At 42.7% G+C, this 23,348-nt stretch overlaps 1 long non-coding RNA gene across 3 annotated transcripts in view; it reads left to right on the top strand.

Annotated features, from left to right (window-relative positions):
- Window positions 1-23,348, top strand: part of LOC110307163 (uncharacterized) — a 42,449-nt gene that overhangs the window by 5,204 nt on the left and 13,897 nt on the right. For 2 of the 3 annotated variants that reach the window (XR_015045286.1, XR_003838402.2), the window contains exon 2: window positions 1,868-2,127. This is a non-coding gene — a long non-coding RNA (uncharacterized LOC110307163). The remainder of the gene's footprint in view (window positions 1-1,867; window positions 2,128-23,348) is intronic. The other variant, XR_003838400.2, reaches the window with a different exon arrangement.

The raw sequence follows: 23,348 nt of genomic DNA, 5'->3' as shown, positions 1-23,348 counted from the left end.
AGTAGTTGGATAGCTTTCCAGTGGCAAGCTCAGCTTACCCCCTGTTGAGTGGGCCTTATGTCCACTTAAGCAGCTGTTGGTTACTGCTAAGATAGGAGTACCACTATTGCCCCTTTTGGTATGTCTTGCTGGTCATTGTACTCTATAGGCTTATCACACTGTCTCGGCAGCTTGCATGGTACTTTCTGATACTGTGGAAGCTTGTCCTAAGAGAGGAGGCTGTCAGGTTTGAGCCAACTCAAGCCATCTAAGTCCCGTGTTCAAAGTGCGCGGTGACTGTAGCAAAAATGACATCTCTCCAACTTCTGGAAGGCAACCAGGGGAAACAGCAACAGCCCATATTGTTCTTGGAGTCGCTTGGAGTCCCCTGAGCAACAACTTATAAGAGGATTCCTCATGCTTGGAATTTGGGTTTTGTCAGTTAGTCAATGACTCTTAGGGGGAGCGTTGTCAACCCAAATATCATACCATTGTTTAATGTGTGTGTGCATATGTGTACATGCGTGTGTATATATTATATGCAATTTTAGGTGGATAAAAACAGCATGATATTCCTTGTGGTTTTTCAAATATCCTTAACGTTACTTGTTCCTCATCTCTCTTTGTCTCGATTGACCTATGCCCTGTCTCCTTCTTGCCCAACTAAAGCCACGCTTGCCCGTTTTCCCCATCCCTTCCCTCATATCAATTGTATGTACCCTGCTATTGCTTTCTCCAGACCCTCTCCATTCTCCACGGTCCCTTTGGACCGCCCCCCACCCCTGGGCTCTGCAGTTGCTCCAGGTTAGATGTAGATGAGCGAGAACAAACGTTTGTCTTCCCAGGTCTGAACCTTCTCGCTTCATGGAATCGTTTCTAGCTCCAATCGTTTATCTGCAAATTTTATTTCTCTTTGCACCTGAATGGTATTCCTTTGGTGTCTATGCACCACATTTTTCATTATTCATTTGTCTGTTGAAGGGCATTTAAGTTGTTTTAAAATAACAGTCTTTAGAGGCTGGAGAGATGTCTCTGCAGTTAAGAGCACCGATGGCTTTTCCAGAGGTCCCGAGTTCAAGTCTCACAACCACCTGTAATGGGATCTGATGCCCTCTTCTGGTGTGTCTGAACAGAACAACAGTGTACTCAGATGCATAAAATAAATAAATAAAATTTTTTAAGTCTTTAAAGGTCTCCCAAAATAAACTTTAAAGTTGGAATGAATTATAAAGGAGACGCTTTCTGGTAGTGATTGGTGAGAATCTACATAAAAATCATACCTGAGAGTTAGCCCTGGCCACACACCCAAGGGCAATGGCCTTCTGTACCAGCCTGGATGATGGCCTGTAGAACCAAGAAGAAAATCTGCAGAGGGGCCCGAGGGTGGAAATGAACATGCCCAGCAACACCGCACCTCCAAAGTGAACTTTCTTTTCCAAGGAATATGTGTCCTATTCCCACGGCACAGGGAGATGCACCTCCTCCCAAAAAAACTGAACACTATTGGGCTGAAATTTTTAGTTGAAATTTAAGGCTACAAGAAGGTAGAAATTATTTTTGTTGCCTATTTTGAGTCATGTGTGTGTGTGTGTGTGTGTGTTGTGTGTGTGCGCGCGCATGCGGGCGCTCACAGAGGTCTTGGGTTATAATGATGGAATTTTCCTCAGTTGCCCTTGGACCTCATTCAGAGGTTGGGTATGGGTCTCAATGAAATCCAGAGCTCTGGTATATGGGTAGTGTTTAATTATGTGCATACATGTGTTGTCTGCATGTGGGTATGTGTGTATGAGGGCAGATGCCCATGAAGGCCAGGGGTGATGGGTGCCCTGGAGCTGGAGTAATGGGGTTATGAGCTGCCTGCTTGTTTCCTGTGTTCTTCGCCTTTAAGGCTGGAATTGCAAGTGGGCTGAATGGCCACACGTGTTTCCTGGGCTCTGGGTATCTCAGCTCAAGCTCCCATGCTTTCACGACATGTGCTGTAACCAAGGAGTGACCTCTCCAGCCTGAGCCGCCTTCCTCACAGAACGACTATGCTTATGAAGAAGATTCCTGTCTACCGAACTATCATCTGATGACTGTAGAAACATGAAAAGCCCATCGCGGTTCCAATAGAAGATCCCCCTTCCTACCATCCTCTCACTCTTACAGGTAGGTCTGTTCTTGAGCCCTGGGCACTGGCCACACAGCCTTTATAGGACCTCACAGAACTGGAATCATAAAGACGATGGTATTTTCTGTCTGGCTGCTTTTTCTTTGAATACTGATGGTGAACTTCACTGTTACATGCATTCAGGAGGAGTTCACGCTCCTTTTTCAGACAGACCGATGTCTGGGATACGCCGTGATGATTTTATCTGCAATGTGTGTGGCAAACATGTCAGTCCTTTCTAGTGTTTGCTAGTTTTAAAGGGGGTTGCTGTGAAGAGTCATGTGACAGTCTTTGTGGGGACTTAGGTAAGAACCCAGGAGTGAGATTGGTGGGTAAACAGTAAGTGCACCTTTAACAGCCAGAGAAAGAACAGCCCCACTGGACTGCCACTGAACTGCCTCCGTGGCCTCGCGTTTCTCCTGCACTGGACGGGGCTCCCAGATGTCGGCATTGACGATTAGTGTTGCTGTTTTGCATTATCAGAAATGAGCCTATGGTTCTCCTGGGGACTTTATCTGATGTTTCCAATGAACAGTGATAGCTGGCAACTTTGTCATATGCTTCCTGGCCACCTGTTCAATTCCTGGGATGCTTCTTTTCAAATGTGTAGTCTAGGGATTTTGTTTTTGGGATGTTGCTGTTGTAGTTTGTTTCTTTGGGTTTTTTTGGTCAAACAATGAGATTGTCCTTCAGTTGAACTATAACATTTGTTTATAAATTTTAGATATGAGTCTATATTTTTCAAATATATGTTTTACAAACACCTTTTCTAAGCCTATGGCTTCTGTGTTCATTTTCCTCAGGGTGATTCCTAATTGGCCTTGTTCTTTATACAGTTTTTGATAGCCATAAAGAAATTTATTTGAAGGTAATTCTTCCTTCCTTTCTTCCTTTCTTCCTTTCTTCCTTCCTTCCTTTCTCTCTTTCTCTCTTTCTTCCTTTCTTCCTTTCTCTCTTTCTCTCTCCCTCTTTCTTTCTTTTTTTCTTTCTTTCTTTCTTTCTTTCTTTCTTTCTTTCTTTCTTTCTTTCTTTCTTCCTTCCTTCCTTCCTTCCTTCCTTCCTCTCTTTCTCTCTCTCTGTCTTCCTTTACTTCTTTCTCTCTCTTTCTTTCTTTCTTTCTTTCTTTCTTTCTTTCTTTCTTTCTTTCTTTCCTTCCTTCCTTCCTTCTTTCCTTCCTTCTTTCTTTCCTTCTTTCTTTCTTTCTTTCTTTCTTTCTTTCTTTCTTTCTTTCTTTCTTTCTTTCTTTCTTTCTTCCTTCCTTCCTTCTTTCTTTCCTTCCATCTTTCTTCTTTCTTTCTTTCTTTCTTTCTTTCTTTCTTTCTTTCTTTCTTTCTAAATGCATTTTTCCTTGGTCTCAGCACACATTGCTTTTTGTGTCCTGTTGAACAAATCTGTTCTTAACTTAAGGCCACGCCAATCTACTCTCTTACTCATACAATCTTTAATACACACGCACACACTCACACACACACACACACACACACACACACACGCACACACACACACACACAGTGTCAGTGTGACACAGTTTGAAGTAGCAAGGCATAGGTAAAAGCTAAGCTGCATATCTTTCTTACTGCATATGAATGTCTAATTATTTAAGCATTTGTCAAAGACATTACCTATGCCCCAATGAACTGCCTTGGAGACTTCATTTTAAGTCTGCTGACTGGAGCTGGAGAGATGGCTCAGTGGTTAAAAATAACTCGCTGCATTTGTAGGTTCAATTCCCAGTACCCAAACAGGGCAGCCCATGGCTGTCTACAATGCTGTAGGGGATCTGATGCCCTCTTCTGGTTTCTATGGGCATGTACAACCATGCAGTATATATACATATATTTAGGAGCACACACAAAATACAATAAATGAGACAATAGAATGGCTCCATGTAAGTGCAGATGTATAATTCTTACTTCTGCCATACTGCTTCATCTGTCCATCTTTATGCCAATAGGATATGTTCTTTTATATATCTTTACAAATATACACTAGTAATCTGGTATATGTGTGTGTGTGTGTGTGTGTGTGTGTGTGTGTGCACATGAGTGTGGCTTCTTACAGAGGCCAGAAGAGGTGTCAGACACCCTCGAGCTGTGGTTACAGGCAGTCATGAGCCCCTAGTTTGGATTCTGGGAACCAGAACCTAAGTCTCCTGCAAAGCAGAACCTAAGTCCTGTGAAGCACTGAGGCATCTCTCTCCAGTTCCCATAACAAGGATTGGAAGGAAATGGCATAGTTCAAAGAGTTTTCCTTTAAATGGTATTTTGACTATTTTCTAATAATTTTGTCAATTACTGCAAACAGAGCATTTTATATTTGCATTATGACTACACTGAATCGTCATGTCAACTGGGGGGGGGTGAGAAAAACATCTCTGTAACAGGGAAGTCTTCAATTACATCAAACCAACACCACGCCATTCTGATGAGATATTTTATAGTTGTTAGCCTGTAGATCTCAGATACTTATCTCCACTTCTTCCTGCCTTTTATGCTATTTTAAACTATTTATACACTTTTATTTTATGTACGTGGGTGTTTTGACTGTATGTATGCCTGTGCACCAGTTATATGCAGAGCTCACAGAGGCCAGAAAAGCACTGAATCCCTTGGAGTTATAGATGGTTGTGAGCCACCATGTGGATGCTGGGAACAAAACCTAGAGCCTCTGCAAGAGCAGTCAGTGCTCTTAACTTTTTGAGCCATCTCTTCAGCTCCTTTATATGCTACTTTAAATAGTAATATCTTAATTAAAGAGTTTTTAAATTTTTTTATTTGTTTGTAGCCCAGGTTGCCCTCAAACTTGCTATGTAGCTGATGTTGGCTTTGAATCCTTCCTAATCCTCCTGTCTCCATATCCCTGCTGCTGAAGTTAAGGTCCCACACCAGCACATCCATAATTTTAAATGGCATTTGACAACTTACATTGTCCATTTTTGTTGCTGGTGTGTACAGACATGTATAACTGATATGTTGTAGCTTGTCCTGTGCTGGATTTCTTACACTATGGCTGCTATAGTTTATAAAGTAGGTTTTGAAGATTCCTTAAATGTTGTGTAGGGCTCAAATAAAGACAGTTTGGTTGTCATTCTCTTTACTTTCTTAATTGTTTTGTCTCTTGACATGGAGTAGGAGAAGACATGTTGAAAACCTTAGGAAAAAAAAGAGAGAATCCTTTGGTCTCAGGGGATAGCACTCGGCCGTGACAGAGTTTGTGATCCTAGCTGCTCTGAGGTGATGATACCTCGTGGTGACTGTGCTGGTTGGTTCTTCATGAACTTGACATGAGCTGGAGTCATGTGAAGAGAGGGAGCATCAACTGAGAAGATGCCCCCATCAAATTGTGTGGGCCTTTTCCATGGAGCATCTTTGATTCATGACTGATACAGGAGGGTCGGTCTCTGTGTGTGGTGCCACCCCTGGGTGTGTGGTCATGGGCTGTATAAAAAAGGAGCTGATGGGGCTGTAGAAATGACTCAGTGGTTAAGAGAACATGATGCCCTTGAAAAGGCTCAATTCCCAGCACCATTTGGCTGCCATGTGTAGTTCTAGTTCCAGGGGATCTGGCGCCCTCTTCTGGCCTGGGAGCCAGGCACACACATGGTGCACAAAATAGACGCCAGCAAAATGCCCAGCATATAAAAGTTTAAAAGTCAAAAAACCAATTTTTAAAGCAAGCTGAATTAAGCCTTAATCCAGTAAGTCGTGCTTCTCCATGGTCTCGGCTTCAGTTCCTGCCTCTAGGTAACTGCCTTGGCTTCCCTCAGTGATGGACTGTGATCTGAAAGTGGAAGCCCAATAAACCCTTTCCTCCATAAGTTGCTTTTATTTGTGGTGTTTATCACAGCAACAGAAAAAAATAAGTAGAACAGTTATGTTAACTGAATTTAAACTTAATGCTCACTGATGAAGAGCATGCCCCATGTAATTAACCCTCCGTGTGCCTCCTAAGCACCTTCAAGAATGTAGTTACTTCTTACAATTTCATTTTTTAAGATTTATTTATTAAGCCCCTTGCCTTATTTATAAGATACAAATTCAAGCCCTGTAACAGTTATATTAATTGCATAAGTAATTCATGGCCCTTTTCTTTAAAACATATTATTTTATACACATATATAATTTAATATATGTGCATGTGTGTATGTGTGTGCATGCATTGTGCAAACATGTGTATGTGTGTGTGCATGCTTGTGTGTGCAAACATGTGTGTATATGTGTGCCTGTGTGTGCACATATGTGTGTGTGAACAACTTGCTTCATCCATTTAGCATTCCTCACATGTATATATTTTTAGGGTTGACCACTGGTAATGGATAGCAAGCAATTAAGGAACGCCTCCCTGAAAAGACTAATTCTGCTTCTCTTGGCAGTCATTAATTGCATGTAGTTCTTCATGTAGGGGTGGGTTCTATCGGATGTCCCCCATCCACACTGGGCTGTCACCTGGTGCTGTCATTGTTCAGGACTTGGTTGGGCATCATATTGTTGAGATTTCATGGGTTCAGCTTGCTGTCATTTCTAGGAGACACCATCTCACAATAGGTTTGTTGGCCCTGTGGCTCTTGCAGTCTGTCTGGCCCCTGTTCCGTGACATTCCCCCAGCCTTAGGTTTGGGTTGTATTGTAGATACATCCACTGGAGCTAGGCATATGCTGGTCAGTTGTGCCCTGCCTTTTGACCATCATAGCTTTCTGCAATAGTTTCCACCTGCTAAAAAAGAAATTCTTCTGTGATGAAGGGCGAGAGTTGTACTTATCTGTGTGTACAAAGATAAGTATTTCGAATGTAGTTTGAGATTGCACTGGTTTAGGAAATTGACTATAAATTTCTCCCCCAGAATCCAGGACCTTACTAGCATCAGGTAGTCATCTAGATTTAGAGTGCCAAGTATCTTCCTCTTACTGAGTGGCCTTACATCCAATCAGACGGCTATCAGTTACCTCCGGGATCTCAGTGCCGCTACTGCACCTTTAGGGACATCTTGTCACTCGGTCACTGTTGTGGTTCTCGGGGTCACAGCTGGCCGGATTATTGGCTGCTTTCCTCCTTCGGCAGCTCGTTTTGTAAAGCACCTTCAGGTAGTATGAAGGCACAGGGAAGGAGACTTTCAGGTCAGATCTAGCTCACCTCATTGGAGTCCTGAGTCTGAAGGGTGTGGCGTTTTCAGCAGTAGGAACTTAACCTTCAACGTCTCTGTGTTCTTCTTCTCAATTAATACATCTGTCAGTGGGTCAGAAGATTCTCTACCGCTTCTAATCGGAGAGGAAGCATTTATGTAGTGAGGAAGTTGAATTTATCAGATTTGCTTTTATACATTGTGGTTCGGGTAACATATTTAAGAAACAAAGATTTCCTGCCTTCATATAGCAACATAGTTCTCTTAATGTCCTTCATACAGCAACATAGTTCTCTTAATGTCCTTCATACAGCAACATAGTTCTCTTAATGTACCACACTGGGACATTTTTTTAAACCAATTCACTGTTCACATATAGGCAAATGTGTGGCTAATTCTTCTTTGATGTGCATATCTGTGATGAAGTCCATACCTAGTTGCTTGCTGTGGCTTACTGTGGTCTTTGTCGTGAAATGATGTGCTTTTAAATGAGGTTTCAAGAATTTTATTAAGAAGTTTTCCCTCCAAGTCCATCAGGGAACCCAATCTATAATCTCCACCCCCATGATTGGCTGCCTTTGTCTGCTTCTGATCAAGGCAGCTCTAATTTCACTCCAAGAGTTCAGTGGGCCTGAACGTTTTTAACCAGGAGATTTTTTTTTTTGGTAGTTTTTATTGATTCTTTGTGCTCCACACAAATCTCCACTTCCTTGCAATGAGTCATTGGCTTGTTGGAGCTATCTGGCTTCTGTGGCACCATCAATATAGGATCCTCACCCGGACTCCTCCCAGTTATTCTGTTGTCCTGTGTCATGGAGATCTTGCAGATTTGGGTTGGCAAGACTGGCTCTTTCAGCATCAGCTGAACTTCCCCTTATCTCCACCACCAGTGAGCTCTCCAGCACTGATTGGTCTAGGCCAGCCAATGCTGCCATCCGCAGGAGGCAGGGTCAGCTCTTCCACTCTCTCGCCCTGGTACCCCTACTTCCACAGGCAGTTCCACTGTGCTGCCCAGTCAAGGCACGAGTCCTGCTATGTACCTGGGAGATGTTTAAGGTGCTGCTTTGACCTTGATGCTTGTTCATTGTCTGCTTATTTCATCTTGAATTAGGTTTGGTAGGTCCTGCGCATCCAGTCATAGGACAGGAACCCACATCTCTAAGCTTTCCCAATAAGTCCAGTGAGTCTGCGTCCTCAAGGAAAACAGAATGGCTTCCTGAATGTCGCTGGTGTCTGCTGTAATTTCTCCCTAATTTTGTTCTTTTGGGTCTTTTCTTTCTTTGGTTCGTTTCTCTGTTACATCAATCCAGTTTATCTTTTCAAAGAATCAACTTTTTATTCCATTGATTCTTTGGTGGGTTTTGGTTTGGTTTGGTTTGGTTTTGGTCTCCACTTCATTAATTTTTGCCCTGATATTAATTATCATTCCCTCTCCTGATTTGGGATTTGGCTTATCCCTTATTTCTCCCAAAGTTTTAAGGTGTGCTGTTATTTATTGTGCTGATATTATTTTCTTTTTTAGTTGATTAATGTTTTAATTAAAATCTGGGATTAAAATCTTCTTTATTTTTTATTTACTTTTTTTTTTACTTATTCCTTTACATCCCCTGCACTGCCCCACCCCCTTTCCCATCACCCCATCCCACAATCCTTCTCCCATCCCCTCTCCCCTTCTCCTCCAGAGCTGATTTTTTTGTTTTAATGTAGACATTTAAGCCACAAACTTCCCTCTTAGGACAGCTTTCCTTGTATTTTGGTATGTTGTATTTTTATTTTCATTTGATTTAATAATTTTTTATTTCCCTTTTGATTTCTTCAAGGGCCCATTCTTCATTCAGTGGGTGTTGCCTGCTCTCCAAGACTCTGCATGCGCTTTGGGGTTTCTCTTGCTGTTGCTCTATTCCATTATGATCAGATGGGATGCAAGGGATTATTGCAGCTTTCTTGTATTTGTTGAGTCTTGTTTTGAGCCTTAATAAACTATCCATTTCACAGAGTTTCATGGACTTGAGATAAATGTATGTTCTGCAGACCTCAAATGGAATTTTCTGTAAATGTCTGTTAAACACATTTAATCTATGGTGTCAATTTGATTCACATATTTCTTTTGTTTTGTTTTGTTTTGTTATTGTTGAGAAGGCCTACCAGTTTCTGGGAATGGGGTATTGAAATCACCCACCATTGTGGCAGTGTTCATCTGTGACTATACATAGAGTAGTATTTGTCTTATGACCCTGGCACATCAGCATTTGGGGCATTTATATTGACAAGCACGGTGTCCTCTTCGTGGGCTTCTTGGGTCCCACTTCTTAAGCGCCACTCTTGGTGTGAAGCCTGTTGTATCAGGTATTAGACAGTGACCCCGGCTGGTTTCCTGCCTCTCTCCATCCTTGCTCCATGAGACACTGTCTTACGTGTAGAGGTGAATTTCTTGATGGCAGCAAAGAGATGCTTTATAATCCAAGCTGCTAGCTGGCACTTTTGACAGGGGAGCTGAGGTCATTAATACTAACTTACTATTAAAATGTTCCTACCAACGGCTGCCTTTTGCCTTTCACTCAAGCTTGGCCTATTCTATCCTGTGGACTCATGGACTTGTTTTTCTCTTTAGTCTGAAGGATTCCTCCAACTGTTTTCTGGAGAGCTGGCTCACGCTCATAAACTCCTTTACTGTCTTTTTCATGGAAAGTTTTCAATTTTCCTTTGACTTTTTCCCCCCTTTGATGATTATATACTTTGGGTTAGCAATGGTTGTCATCCAGAACTGGAACTACAGCTGTCCCGGCCCTGCTGGCTTTTAAGGTTTCTGTTGAATTATGTGCTGTTTTTCTTAGGGGCCTGCCTGTGTGTGTGACTTGGTATTGTCTCTTGCCGCTTTCCCTGTGTCGCCCTTGTTCTGTAGTCAGTACTGAATTCGAGTGCAACAGAAGTCCTTTTCTAACCCTGTCTGTGCTGTGTCCTAAGTGTTAGCTCAGATTGGCATCTCTCTTCCTAACTCTGGACAGTTTTGTATTTTATAGTTAGAATTTAACTGGGTTTTGCCTCCTACATTTAGCATAGCAATTGTTATGCTTGAGTTTGAGCAGTGGGGCAGCATCTCTTATATCATCAGTGATAATGTCGGTTGAATAAGTGGTGAGATGGGACTGTGCCTGTGTTCAGATGATGCATGATACTTACTGTTCTCTCTCTCCCTCCCTCCCTCCCTCCCTCCCTCCCTCCCTCCCTCCCTCCCCCCTCCCTCCTTTCTGTTGTAAGCAATTTTCAACAGTGTCTCTTTTATCTCTCTTATTTTTCAACCAAATAATTTCTTGTGGTTGCTCAATCAACCACACTATTCACCAAATTCATCTTTAACTTATTGCCATTTCCTTCCCAACAACTCAATTCTTGTGAAAACATAACAGCTTGGCCAGGAGAGATGTCTCTGTGGTTAAGAGCACAGGATGCTCTTCCAGAGGACCCGAGTTCAGTTCCCAGCACCCACACAGCTGTCCACAATCATTTTTTAACTGAAGCTCTAGGGGATCAAATGCCCTCTTCTGACCTTTGCAGGCACCAGGCATGCACATGGTGTACAGATAGGCATGAGGCCAAATACTCAAACACATAAAATAAAAATAAATACATCTTAAAAAAAATAGCCCTACTGAGTATAGCTCCATTTTTTTTCATTTGTGCTACTATTCTCAAATAGATCTGTCTATCTATTTATCTGTCTGTCTGTCTGTCTGTGTATACTAACAGAAAGTGGAATGTCTACCTAAGAGAGCTGCAAGCACCCAGTACAACCATCCCCAGAGAAAGGTCCCACATGGTGCAAGTGGTAGGACTGTTGGGATGGAGCTTTTCTGGTTTACTTTAGCTCACAGAAGGCCACCATGTGCCCCGCAGGTAACAGCCCTGCTACATTTTGGTCTTGCTTTGGTCCAGACTTTCCTTAATGTCTTGTTCCTCCCTGTGAAATGTAAACACCCACCCCATGCCTTCGTATATTGGAAGCACGTGACTTAAAATTTGACTTTACAGGGGTTCACAGTTAAAAGATGTCCTCGTCCTTGGGACTAAGAAGAGACTGGACCCCAACCCTAATCCTTTCTGAACAGAATCGGGAACTGTTAAGACTATGGGGGCTTTTGAAGTTGCACTATGCTCATTTTGAATTATGAAATGGTCATGAGCCTTTGTGGGCCGGATGGGGCTTGAATCTGAAATGTCTTCCCCAGGCTCCTGTTTAGAATGCTTGGTCTCACCGTTGGGCTGCTCTTTTGAAGACTGAGGAGCCTTTTGAAAGTGGAGTGTGGTCTGAAGAAATAGAAACCCCGGCAGGGAATTTGGGGGGGGGGGTGTTATACTTATGCCCAGTGGTTTTGGCTTCCGGCTTCCACTCTCTGTTCCCAGATCTGCTGTCCCGTGGAGAACCACATGCTGCCACCACCACCACCTGTGACCTGTGCCCAACACTAGAGACTGAAATCCTTCTGACACTGTGAGGAAACCTTTGGGTTGCACAATTAACTACTTGAATACAAAGTAACAAAAGTAACGACTCCGCCTCCCACAGACAGACATCTATTCTCTCCCTAGTGTCTGGTGGTAATGGTGGAGCTGGGCTACAGTTTTCTTTGGCAAGAGCAGAGAGGTTCTTGTCTGAAAGGTCTCTGCATCACTAGGCTGTCCCATCCTATCTCCTTTGGGGCATTTTTACTTAATCTCATTAGTATTTCCAGTGTATCACTTTCTTAGGGTCTAAATATGAGCTATATATAGCAAAAACGAAACCCAGAGAACTCAACTCTATGTCATTCTTGGAACCCCTGGCCATCTTCCTTTCTGTCCCTCTGCTTTATGTAAGTTCCTTATCGTTCAAGTGTAGCATTTCCAGTGGTGTTGATCAAAGGAGCTAGAAGAACACTAATCAGTTCTATGTTTCTGACTGTGGAAGTCTTCCATGTCTCTAACAAAGCAAACAATGTAGGGTTCTAACTAGTGTTTTAAATAATATTGAAAATAAATAAATAAATAAATAAATAAATAAATAAATAAATAAATAATATTGAAGTTTGAAGGTATTTAAGCATGCATGCATGCATTGGGGCTGGAGAGATTACTCAGTGGTCAACGGTGCCATCTGCTCTGTTTAATTTAATTTGTATGTCAACTAAGTCACTGACATTGACAAGTTTTTACCATTTCTACATATCCAACCAATTCTGTCATTACTCCCTTGGGGTCACATATCAGATATCTTGCACCTTAGATATTTACATTACAATTCTTAACAGTAGCAAAATTACAGCTATGAAATGGCAATGAAAATGACTTTTTGGTTGGGCCACGGCATGAGGAACTGTGTTAAAGAGTCGCAGCATTAGGAGAGGCACTGGGCTACAGGATCCCGGTTGGCTGGTTTTGCACATGACGCATGTCACTTCTTCTCTTCTTGTCAAATACAGGGGATACGGTTAGTGAGTGACTTCTCACCAGAAAAAACAAGAAGCAAATAGTGACGTGTTATAAATAGTAATCTAAATAATATGCAGAGTTTCTGATATGTGACCCCCCAAAGAGGTCACAATCCACAGGTCCAGAACCATTGCTGTAGCTAGGAAGGCTGCTCTTTAAAATTCAATTAGAAACAAAACATTCCTAGTTTTTAAAAAATGTGAATGAGTTTCTAGCAGACATACTAAGAATTGGTAAGATACATATATATGTGCATGAACATGCATATACATGCATAAGCATATACATGCACACACACATAATTAAAAAATTATATATTTGAAGAAGTTCTTGAAATCTAGGATTTTATGAAAATGATAGCATGTGTGTATATATGTGTGCACACATGTGAGTGTGTGCATGTTTATGCATGCATGTGTGCATATATGTATGTGTGTGCTTGTGTGTTGTGGCAGGGGTGGGGGTGGGGGTGGGGGTGTGACAGAAGCTTAGGTACCTGTGGAGGCCCGAAGCAGGCACCATATTCCTTGGGCCTGGAATTACCCGTAGCTGTAGGGTACTGACATGGGTGGGGTATGGAAACTGAACTCGAGTCCTCTGGAAGAGCAGTGCACTTCTTCACTGCTGAGCCACCTTGCCTGATCCTCTTCAAATGTTTTTATGTCTCTTTCCATTTCTCCTCTCATTCTAGATGTCAGTAAGACAGTTTCTCTACTTTCTCCCAGGGGTCACGGGATCATGTGTTCAGCATTCAGGACCAGAAAACAATACTGTAAACTTGTAACATTTTCTAGTTGAGGCAAGTGGGGAAAATCGCAAGATCTCCTTTTGCACTGTGTCCAGAGGCAGGGGTGTTTCAAGAGTCCTGCAAGTGCAGGAGGAAAACCAGAAGCTTTAGGAAACCCCAGATAGGACCACTCCAAACCGACTTCAAATTGCCTTCGAGAGGTTTCCTGGGGGAAGAGGCTGGAGTAGAAAGCTGTCTGTTGGACACATGAAGGAGAGAGGAGTCAGATGAACAAAGGAGAGGCTAGTCACAGACAGAAAGAAAAGGGCAGTGGAAATCACAGCAGTGGTGTTGGCAGAGATGACATTAAGGGCAAACAGAAAGCAGTAAACAGAAAGGCCTCACCGTAAGTAGGTGACAGCTCACAGCTCCATCGAAGCAGCAACTCCAGGAATGAGGAAAGGATGAAGCCACACCCACAGAGTAAGCCAGGCAGACGTGGTGACAGCTCATCATTCCTAGTTCTTATGAGTTTCAAATAGAACAGAGGGGCTCCTCTGTGTATAGTGTGTGGTAGACTAGGGTGAGGGGGAAAATCCATGTGGCCATTTCCCATATCTCAGAGTGATAAAGCAAGGTGTTATTTTGATAAGTGGCCTGTTGGGATAGGACGGATGGTTCAGTGGGTCAGAGCACTGGCTGCTCTTTCAGGGCACCTAGGTTTGATTCCCAGCACCTACGTGGTAGCTCACAACAGTCTACAACTTTATTTCTAGAGGATCTGACACCTTCTTCTGGTATCTGAGAGCACTAGGCATGCAATACACAGACATACATGCAGACCTAATGTTGGTACACATAAAATTAATAATTTTTTAAAAATGTAAGTAGAAGCCTATTAGTTGACACTAAGATACTCTGAGGACATGAGAATAAGTCAGGGGGACCAGAGAAATGGCTTAGTGGTTAAGAACACCGGATGATCTTCCAGAGGACCCACATTTATTTCTCAGGACCCACCCACACGGCTGCTCACAGCCATCAGTAACTCTAGTTCCAGAGGATCTGATGCCCTCTTCTGGTACCTGCAGGCACTAGGGCCATACATAGCACACAGACATACCTACAAGCAAAACACCCATCACATAAGAGAAAATAATGCATTAAAAATTATATCTTAAAGAATAAAAGTCAGGTATCCTGAGGACACCCTGGTCTGCTGTGGGAGGGGGTGTGGAGGGGGTTGGAGAGCTATGAGAGGCTATGGTAAAGGCAGCGAGTGTTCTATAATAACCAATATAAAGCTTAAGCAGTCAGAAGCTTATGCTGGGAGGGTGTGGTGGACGGCAGCCACACCCTATGTGTGGAGCAGTAGACAAGCCCTATTGTTATAAAGGAGTGAGCCCTGACACTGGAGGTTTACCTCAGAGACCAAGCCCTGAGCCTGTGTCCAGTGGATTGCTCAGCCTCCATAGGTCCCTTATTCTGTGTATTGTTCATACATCCTGGGCCTGAGAGCTCTGAACCCAGGTGTAGTAGATTCCAAATCCTTCTATTTCCACAACCCCCTCCCTCTCTCCCTCCCAGGTGGTAGGGTCTGAAGGCACCCATCCCTGCTGGCAGCGTGATGGGTCACCTGGGTTGGTCCAGTGTTGAGCTCAATACTTTGCTTCCTCAGTAGTCCAGAGCACCTGGACTTAGGAACCTGCACCCCTGATTGCAAATAATTGTGGGGCTTCTAGGGCAAGGGATATACCACTCAGCTTATAGGCTGCAAAGCATATTGGCCAACAGCAACTCCTATTCTGCAAAGAGAGAAAGCTTCCAAACAGAACTCAGACCTACAGTTAATAGCTGACCTTCGACCTGCTTGAGCCTCATCCTGCTGAAGATTAATTTATTCCTTTCTTATTGTTGCTGGAAACTGAGCCACTAAGAAATAGCTGCTCGCTAAGAAGACCCCAGAAGGAAGTGGGAAAGACAACCACCCCAATAAGCTGCAGAGTTCTTAGCTTAGAAAAACAAGAAATGTAAAAAGCAGACAACATAGGACTCACCTAGGAGGCCACACGTATGAATGACTGAATCCAAAGACACTGCGCTGGTTAAAATGCCCGAAAGAAATAGCAGGGGTCTAGTTGTCAGAAAGACCAGTGACCTCAAAGAAGATTACGTGAGTGAATGGAGTAAAGATGTCAATTCAGGGTATAAACCAGAAATCCAGCAACTTGGAGAAGATATTCAAGAGAACCCTTCTGAGAACAATAACGGTAAGGCAATGGAAACCAAAGCAACAGCTTCCTCCAGAAATCCCGAAAATCCAAAGTTCAATAGATCAAATTAAAAACTCAATAAAATGATTACTAATAGACTAATTCAGGCAGGAGAAAGAATAATAGGGATTGAAGACAAGACTGAGACATCATTACATAAAGATGATAATAAAGGCAAGCTACAACCATAAGTGTACATCCAAGGCCTTTGGGTCATGGTCAAGAGACAGAATTGAAGCTGGAGAGATGGCTTAGTGGTTAAGACCACTTGTTGCTCTTGCAGAGAAGCTGTGTTCAGTTCCCATGTCAGGGGGTCCATAACAACCTGTAACTCTAGTTCCAGGAGCTTCGATGATTACTTCCAGCCTTCTCAGGTGTATACCCCCCACCATGCATATAATTTAAAATGAAGTAAGTGTGCCTGGGTCTGGGTCTAAAAGTATAGAAACATCATCAATGAAGCCAGAACAGAAAACTGCGAAGTGCAGGAACCACTCAAGCACCTGAGAGTATGAGACACTTGCGTGTTTGAATAGGCATGACCAGAAATGATCGTGCACATCAGCATTGTAGTCAGGAGGTCAAGAACACAGAACAAAGACAGAGGCTTGAAAACTCTCAGAGACAAGTGCCAAGTTACTCACAAAGGCAAACCTATCAGAGGAATAGCAGGTCCTCTCAGCAGAAACCCTTTAGGATGGGAAAGCATGGTCTGATATGTTCCAAGCACTGAAACAAAAGCAAAAAGATTGCTGGGCAAGATTGTTGCATCCAGCAGCGTTATCTTTCAAAATGGAAGGGCAAATCAAGACCTTCCCTGAGAAGCACAAACCAAAGCTATTTGTGACCATGAAGCCAGTGGTACAGAAGGCACTCCAGGGACAGCTACACAGGGAAGAGGAAGAAAGATATCCACAGGCTTGGCAGCTCAGAAAACAATGACTGTCACTGGGGGGACAGATAAACAAATGAGAAGTAGAAAAGAAAGAGTATTAACTCATCAGGCTAGCGAGTCTCTAAAGGGAACAAGGTGGGCAGGCAGGCAGTGCAGACTCTTACTAAGAACTAGAAACAGGGCCGTCCGGACTTTTCAAGACACAAGCAGGCTGAGTGGATTAAAGGAGAGATCTGGTTCTTTTTCTGTCCACAGGAAATTTACTCCTCTGGTGAAGACATACACAGACTGAAAGCAGAAATGTGGACAATGATATTCTAATCAAACAGAATAAAGGAGCAGGAGGAGCCCTACTTACACACCATAAACCATTCATCAAGTCAAAATTTGCCAGAAGGGGTAAATGTCTCTACATTAATAATAAGATTTTTTTTTTTTTTTTTTTTTGGTTTTTCAAGACAAGGTTTCTCTGTATAGCCCTGGCTATTCTGGAACTCACTTTGTACACCAGGCTGGCCTCGAACTCAGAAATCTGCCTGCCTCTGCCTCCCCAGTGCTGGGATCAAAGGTGTGTGCCACCATGCCCGTCTTAATAATAATAAGAATTAAGAATACGAGCCGGGCGTGGTGGCGCACGCCTTTAATCCCAGCACTCGGGAGGCAGAGGCAGGTGGATTTCTGAGTTCGAGGCCAGCCTGGTCTACAAAGTGAGTGCCAGGACAGCCAGGGCTACACAGAGAAACCCTGTCTCGAAAAACCAAAAAAAAAAAAAAAATACATAACAACTTTACACACACACATACACACAGGCATACATTCACACACATGAATTGAACATTGGTATACCTAATCTTATAAGCAAATATTATGTTAGTAAATATATTAATAAACCCATATAAAATAATCTGGGGATAGCTCTTATCAAGAGACATATTATCCAGAGAAAAGTTCAAAGTTAAATTGCACCATAAGTCAAGAATGAACAGACATCTATAGTAGATTCTAAAATACTTCTCAGCAGTCCGTGAATTTTTTCCAAAATAGATCGACATTTTAAGCCGCAGAGCAAGCCTTAACAAACATAAGCAACTGAAATTATCTTTGACATATTTTCCATATGAAATGGAATAAGGTAGAGATGGCAAAGGAAACTGCCAAGAAGTTACAAATGCACAGGGCTTGGCTGGTGAACACGGAATGAATAGTGCGGACCACTGAGGAAACAGGCACATTTTTACAATTTCTAGAATCAAATGAAAAATTAAAAAAATCTCCAAGAGGTTTAGAGATCAAGCAAAGGAAGCCCTAAGAGATGAATCCAAAGTCACAGGTGACTGCATTATTAGCAAGCAAATTATACAAAACGCAATAAATAACTTAATGATGCATCCCGAGGTATGAGAAGACCGTGGGCAAGTCAGACCTCAGGCCAGCAGGAAGAAAGAAACTAAAGATCTGGGCAGAAAGCCATGGAGGGAGGCCAAAGAGCGATAAGTACAGACTCAATGAAACCAAGAGTTGCTCTTAAACTATAAGCCAGATTGACAAAGTCCTAGTCACCCCTACCACATTTTGAGAAAGGTGGCCCATTTTAATTGAAAGAAGGGTGGGAGGAGGGACATTACAGCAGGTGCTACTGAAACCTGGAGCCCATTAGAGAATAGTTTGAAAACTTAAATTCCAATAAATTAGAAAATCTAAAAGAAACAGACAAGTCTCTAGATACACATGACCTTCCCAAATGGAGCCAAAGGGAATCACTAATCCAAATATATCTGTATAGACGAGATCAACATTGTAACAACAACACAACATTGTAACAAAAACCCCACAACATTGTAACAAAAAACCCACAACATTGTAATAAAAAAAGCCTGGGCAGAGCAAAGCCCAGCGCCAGGTGCAGTCACTGCTCACTCACCGGGACTCTTAAAGAAGCATCCCAGTGGTCTGCAAGCTTCCGACAGAAATAGGAGAGCTTCTAAACTGACTCAGTCCTATCCTGGGGCCCAAAGCCTGGAGTGCCTGACAGCCTCCTCACTGGGCAGCTGTGGAATCTAACAGGAAAAAAAAATACACGTGGAAAGTTTAAACTGATGAACTGCGGCTCCAGCAGTCTTGCTATGTTGGGGATACAGGACTGAGGATCCTGGAGCTGCAAGCAACACTTGCTTTGGAACTGCCCTTGAGAACCAGAAAATGTCTCTGCAGAAGCCAGGCCAAGGCTGTAAGTCTGACCTGCTGGGACAAAGCTTACAAATGGGCTTCTTGCAAGCTACCAGCCACTGAACTCCTCGTTCTTCAGAGTGATATGGAATCAATAGCGTGCCTAATGTTTCATCTATGATGTCCGGCATGAACTAAAAAACAAAAAATCAAAAGCCATTTGAAAATTCAAACTTTTGACTTAAACTCAAGACAAAAAGAAAAAATGGTTTGAGCTCTGCAGAGCAGATAGCGTTCCCCTACCCAGACCTCTGAGTTAGCAGGGAAGGATTTAAAAATGTTGATTATAGCTGGGCGTAGTGGCACATGCCTTTAATCCCAGCACTCAGGAGGCAGAGGCAGGCAGATTTCTGAGTTCGAGGCCAGCCTGGTATAGAAAGTGAGTTTGAGTTCCAGGACAGCCAGGGCTACACAGAGAAACCTTGTCTTGAAAAACCAAAAAAAAAAAAAAAAAAAAAAAAAGTTGATTTTAATATGCTTCCAAATGTACAGTAAAAAAAGGCTGTAACAGAGGAAGAGATAAAATTTGAATAAATATAGAAATTATAAAAAAGATTAATTGTAAACTACCTGGTACCAAATATTCATTAGATAGTGTCTTAGTCAGGGTTTCTATTCCTGCACAAACATCATGACCAAGAAGCAAGTTGGGGAGGAAAGGGTTTATTCGGCTTACACTTTCATGCTGCTGTTCATCACCAAAGGAAGTCAGGACTGGAACTCAAACAGGTCAGAAAGCAGGAGCTGATGCAGAGACCATGGAGGGATGTTACTTACTGGCTTGCTTTCCCTGGCTTGCTCAGCCTGCTCTCTTATAGAACCCAAGACTACCAGCCCAGAGATGGTCCCATCCACAAGGGGCCTTTTCCCCTTGATCACTAATTGAGAAAATGCTTTACAGTTGGATCTCATGGAGGCATTTCCTCAACTGAAGCTCCTTTCTCTGTGATAACTCCAGCTGTGTCAAGTTGACACAAAACTAGCCAGTACAGATAGGATTAACTGTATGTTAAATATATTGTAGAGAGAAAATATTAGATGAGAATGGAAATATGTCAGGGGTAATTTCCAAACTAAAGCAGAGAGAGAATGAGAGAGAGAGAGAGAGCAGTGAACAGAGAGCCTTGATGAGTAACAGAATGATAGTAAACACCTTAGTGGGACCTGTGCAGGCCTGACATCCCAGCTCTTGAAAGGCTGAAATAAAAGGGTTACATGTTCAAGGCCAGTCTGCCCTACATAAGAAGTTCAAGCCACTGTGGGCTCAGACCCAGTTTCAAAAATAAAAAAAAAATAAAAATAAAAATAGGCTTAGGACATGATTAATGGGGGAGCACTTGGGTACATGTCAAGGCACAGGATTCAGTTCCTACTACCCCGAATCCCAACCAGACAGTCTTAGGTACGAGGACCAGCAGTTTCTGAAAGAAAAGAGAGTCAACATGCAGAACCCTGAGGAAATCCTGGCCAGAAGTTTTCCACGTTTCTTTTTTTTTTCTTTTTAAGATTTATTTGTTATTATATCTAAGTACACTGTAGCTGTCTTCAGATGCCCCAGAAGAGGGCATCAGATCTTATTAAGCATGGTTGTGAGCCACCATGTGGTTGCTGGGATTTGAACTCAGGACCTTTGGAAGAGCAGTCAGTGCTCTTAACCACTGAGCCATCTTTCCAGCCCTCCACGTTTCTAAAAGAAAACTAAATTGTCACATGAACAGCCACTCAGAAATGATGATGGAGTGAAAATACTTCCACAAAAGGAAGCTGGGCAGGAGCTGTTAGTAGACAGGTGACTACAAGGAATACTAAAGATGGCTGTCCTAGGAGAGGGTGGGGGAGGGTGAACATGCTGCTTTGTGGGAATAAAGGCCGGCGAGAGCAAAGAAGGCAAGGAAGATAGTTTTGATTAATTTCTTTATATGTTAATGTAGGTTGGGTTTTTAAAAATATAATATATATATGCACATATACACTTATACATACAAATACACTTTACACACACACACACATACACACACAAAGAGAAAGAGAGAGAGAGAAAAATGATGAGAGAATGCTAAACAAAAACACTCCAGCAGAGTAGGGCTGTGATGCTCAGTGGTCAGTGTATGCCTGGTGACTGGCATGGATATATTCTTCAGCACCTCAAAAGGATGAGACTGTAAGACTCACAGAAGTTGGTGTTTGGGGGAAACCTGATCCATCGAAGATGCATTTGTAACTCTTAAAGTAACCACAGATAGACCAGTGCCAAGCCGTGTGCCTTGACATCCTCAAGAAGAACCCGGTTGGGGGGGGGGGGGGAGTACATGCTGAACCTGCCACGTATGGCTTAGGTGTTTTTAATGATGGTGCAAAAAGAGGGACATAGCGAAGAGCAAAGGGGAGAAATGAAAAACAAATTAGCAGGGCATCTAAAGTGTCAGCAGAAATATGGCTGTCAATCAATGCATGCTGCCAGAGGAAACCGAGAGGCATTTCATACAGGAAGTTTCAACTGATGGAAGATGTAACAGGCTAGAGAGACTAATCAATGAGAAAGACCACTCGCTGCCTCTGCAGTGGACCCAAGCCCAGTTCTTGGCACCCAGAAGGCAGCTCAGCACTTCCCTAACTCCAGCTCCAGGGAATCTGGTGCCCTCTTCTGGCCTATGTATGCACTGCACATGTGCTGTGTGCTGTCATAACATTCAAGGCACACACATGTAAGATAGATTAAACTTTTAAAACTTTTTGCACTTTATAGTAGACTGTTGATGGGAGAACAAATGTATCTAAAACTATAGGTGAAGACTGTTTGTTCTACAGAAATGTCTAGAATGAGTAGACACCAACTCAGGAAGGCACCGAGCAGAGCATTTGAACACTTTGCCATACTGACAATGTTAATGTTTCCAGACTGTTTTATGTGACAATGCCTGAGACGCATTCTTCCTAAGTGACTATAAAATGCCTTCAAAATAGAATTTGCTCACCTGTCCATCAAAAGTGGCTATGCTTCAAAGGCGGAATGGGGGTGGGGTGGGCATAACGATTAGAATGGAAATAAGTTGGGATTTACACAAAAAAAGTCATCTGGAAATCTTGAATTTTGAGGACATAAAGTGGCTTCCTCATAACCAATGTGTAGAGGAAGAAAGTCAGTAAATTTCCAAATTGATGGAGATTAAGACACAATGTGTTTCCTTCCTCACACCAGTCAGAATGGCTAAGATCAAAATTTCAGGTGACAGCAGATGCTGGCGAGGATGTGGAGAAAGAGGAACACTCCTCCACTGCTGATGGGATTGCAAGCTTGTACAACCACTCTGGAAGTCAGTCTGGCTGTTCCTCAGAAAATTGGACATAGTACTACCGAAGATCCAGCAATACCTCTCCTGGGCATATATCCAGAAGATGTTCCAACCGGTAAGAAGGACACATGCTCCACTACGTTCATAGCAGCCTTATTTATAATAGCCAGAAGCTGGAAAGAACCCAGATGTCCCTCAACAGAAGAATGGATACAGAAAATGTGGTACATTTACACAATGGAGTACTATTCAGCTATTAAAAACAATGAATTTATAAAATTCTTGGACAAATGGATGTATCTGGAGGATATCATCCTTAATGAGGTAACTCAATCACAAAAGAAGTCATTAGATATGCACTCATTGATAAGTGGATATTAGCCCAGAAACATAGAACACCCAAGATACAATTTGCAAAACACAAGAAAATCAAGAAGAAGGAAGACCAATGGGTGGATATTTCGTTACTCCTTAGAATAGGGAATAAAATACCCATGAAAGGAGTTACAGAGACAAAGTTTGGAGCTAAGACAAAAGGATGGACTATTCAGAGACTATCCCCCCCATCCATCCCATAATCAGCCACCAGACCCAGACACTATTGCATATGCCAGCAAGATTTTTGCTGAAAAGACCCTGATATAGCTGTCTCATGTGAGGCTATGCCAGTGCCTGGCAAATACAGAAGTGGATGCTCACAGTCATCTATTGGATGGAACACAGGGCCCCCAATGTAGAAGCTAGAGAAAGCACCCAAGGAGCTGAAGGGGTCTGCAACCCTATAGGTGGAACAACAATATGAACTAACCAGTGCCCCCAGAGCTCGTGTCTCTAGCTGCATAAGTAGCAGAAGATGGCCTAGTTTGCCGTCATTGGGAAGAGAGGCCCCTTGGTCTTGCAAACTTTATATGCCCCAGAACAGGGGAAGGCCAGGGCCAAAAAGTGGGAGTGGGTGGGTAGGGGATCAGGGCTGGGGGAGGGTATAGGGAACATTCAGGATAGCAGTTGAAATGTAAATAAAGAAAATACCTAATTAAAAAAATGAAAAAAACTCTAAAACAAAAAACCAAAACAATAACAATAAAAAAAGACACAATGTGTTCAAATAGATGATGCACTGCTGGGAAAAGGCCTGCTCCTTCAGAAGATCCAAGTCCAAGTCCCAGCAGAACACTGGCCAACTCACAACTGCATGGGACTTCAGTTTCAGGGGATCTGACTC

This window comes from Mus caroli, unplaced genomic scaffold (genome assembly GCF_978045245.1).
Source record: "Mus caroli unplaced genomic scaffold, Mus_caroli_1 scaffold_14, whole genome shotgun sequence".
Lineage (NCBI taxonomy): Eukaryota > Metazoa > Chordata > Mammalia > Rodentia > Muridae > Mus > Mus caroli.
The sequence above is the reverse complement of the archived record's forward strand: the minus strand, read 5'-3'. Positions and strand labels throughout refer to the sequence as shown.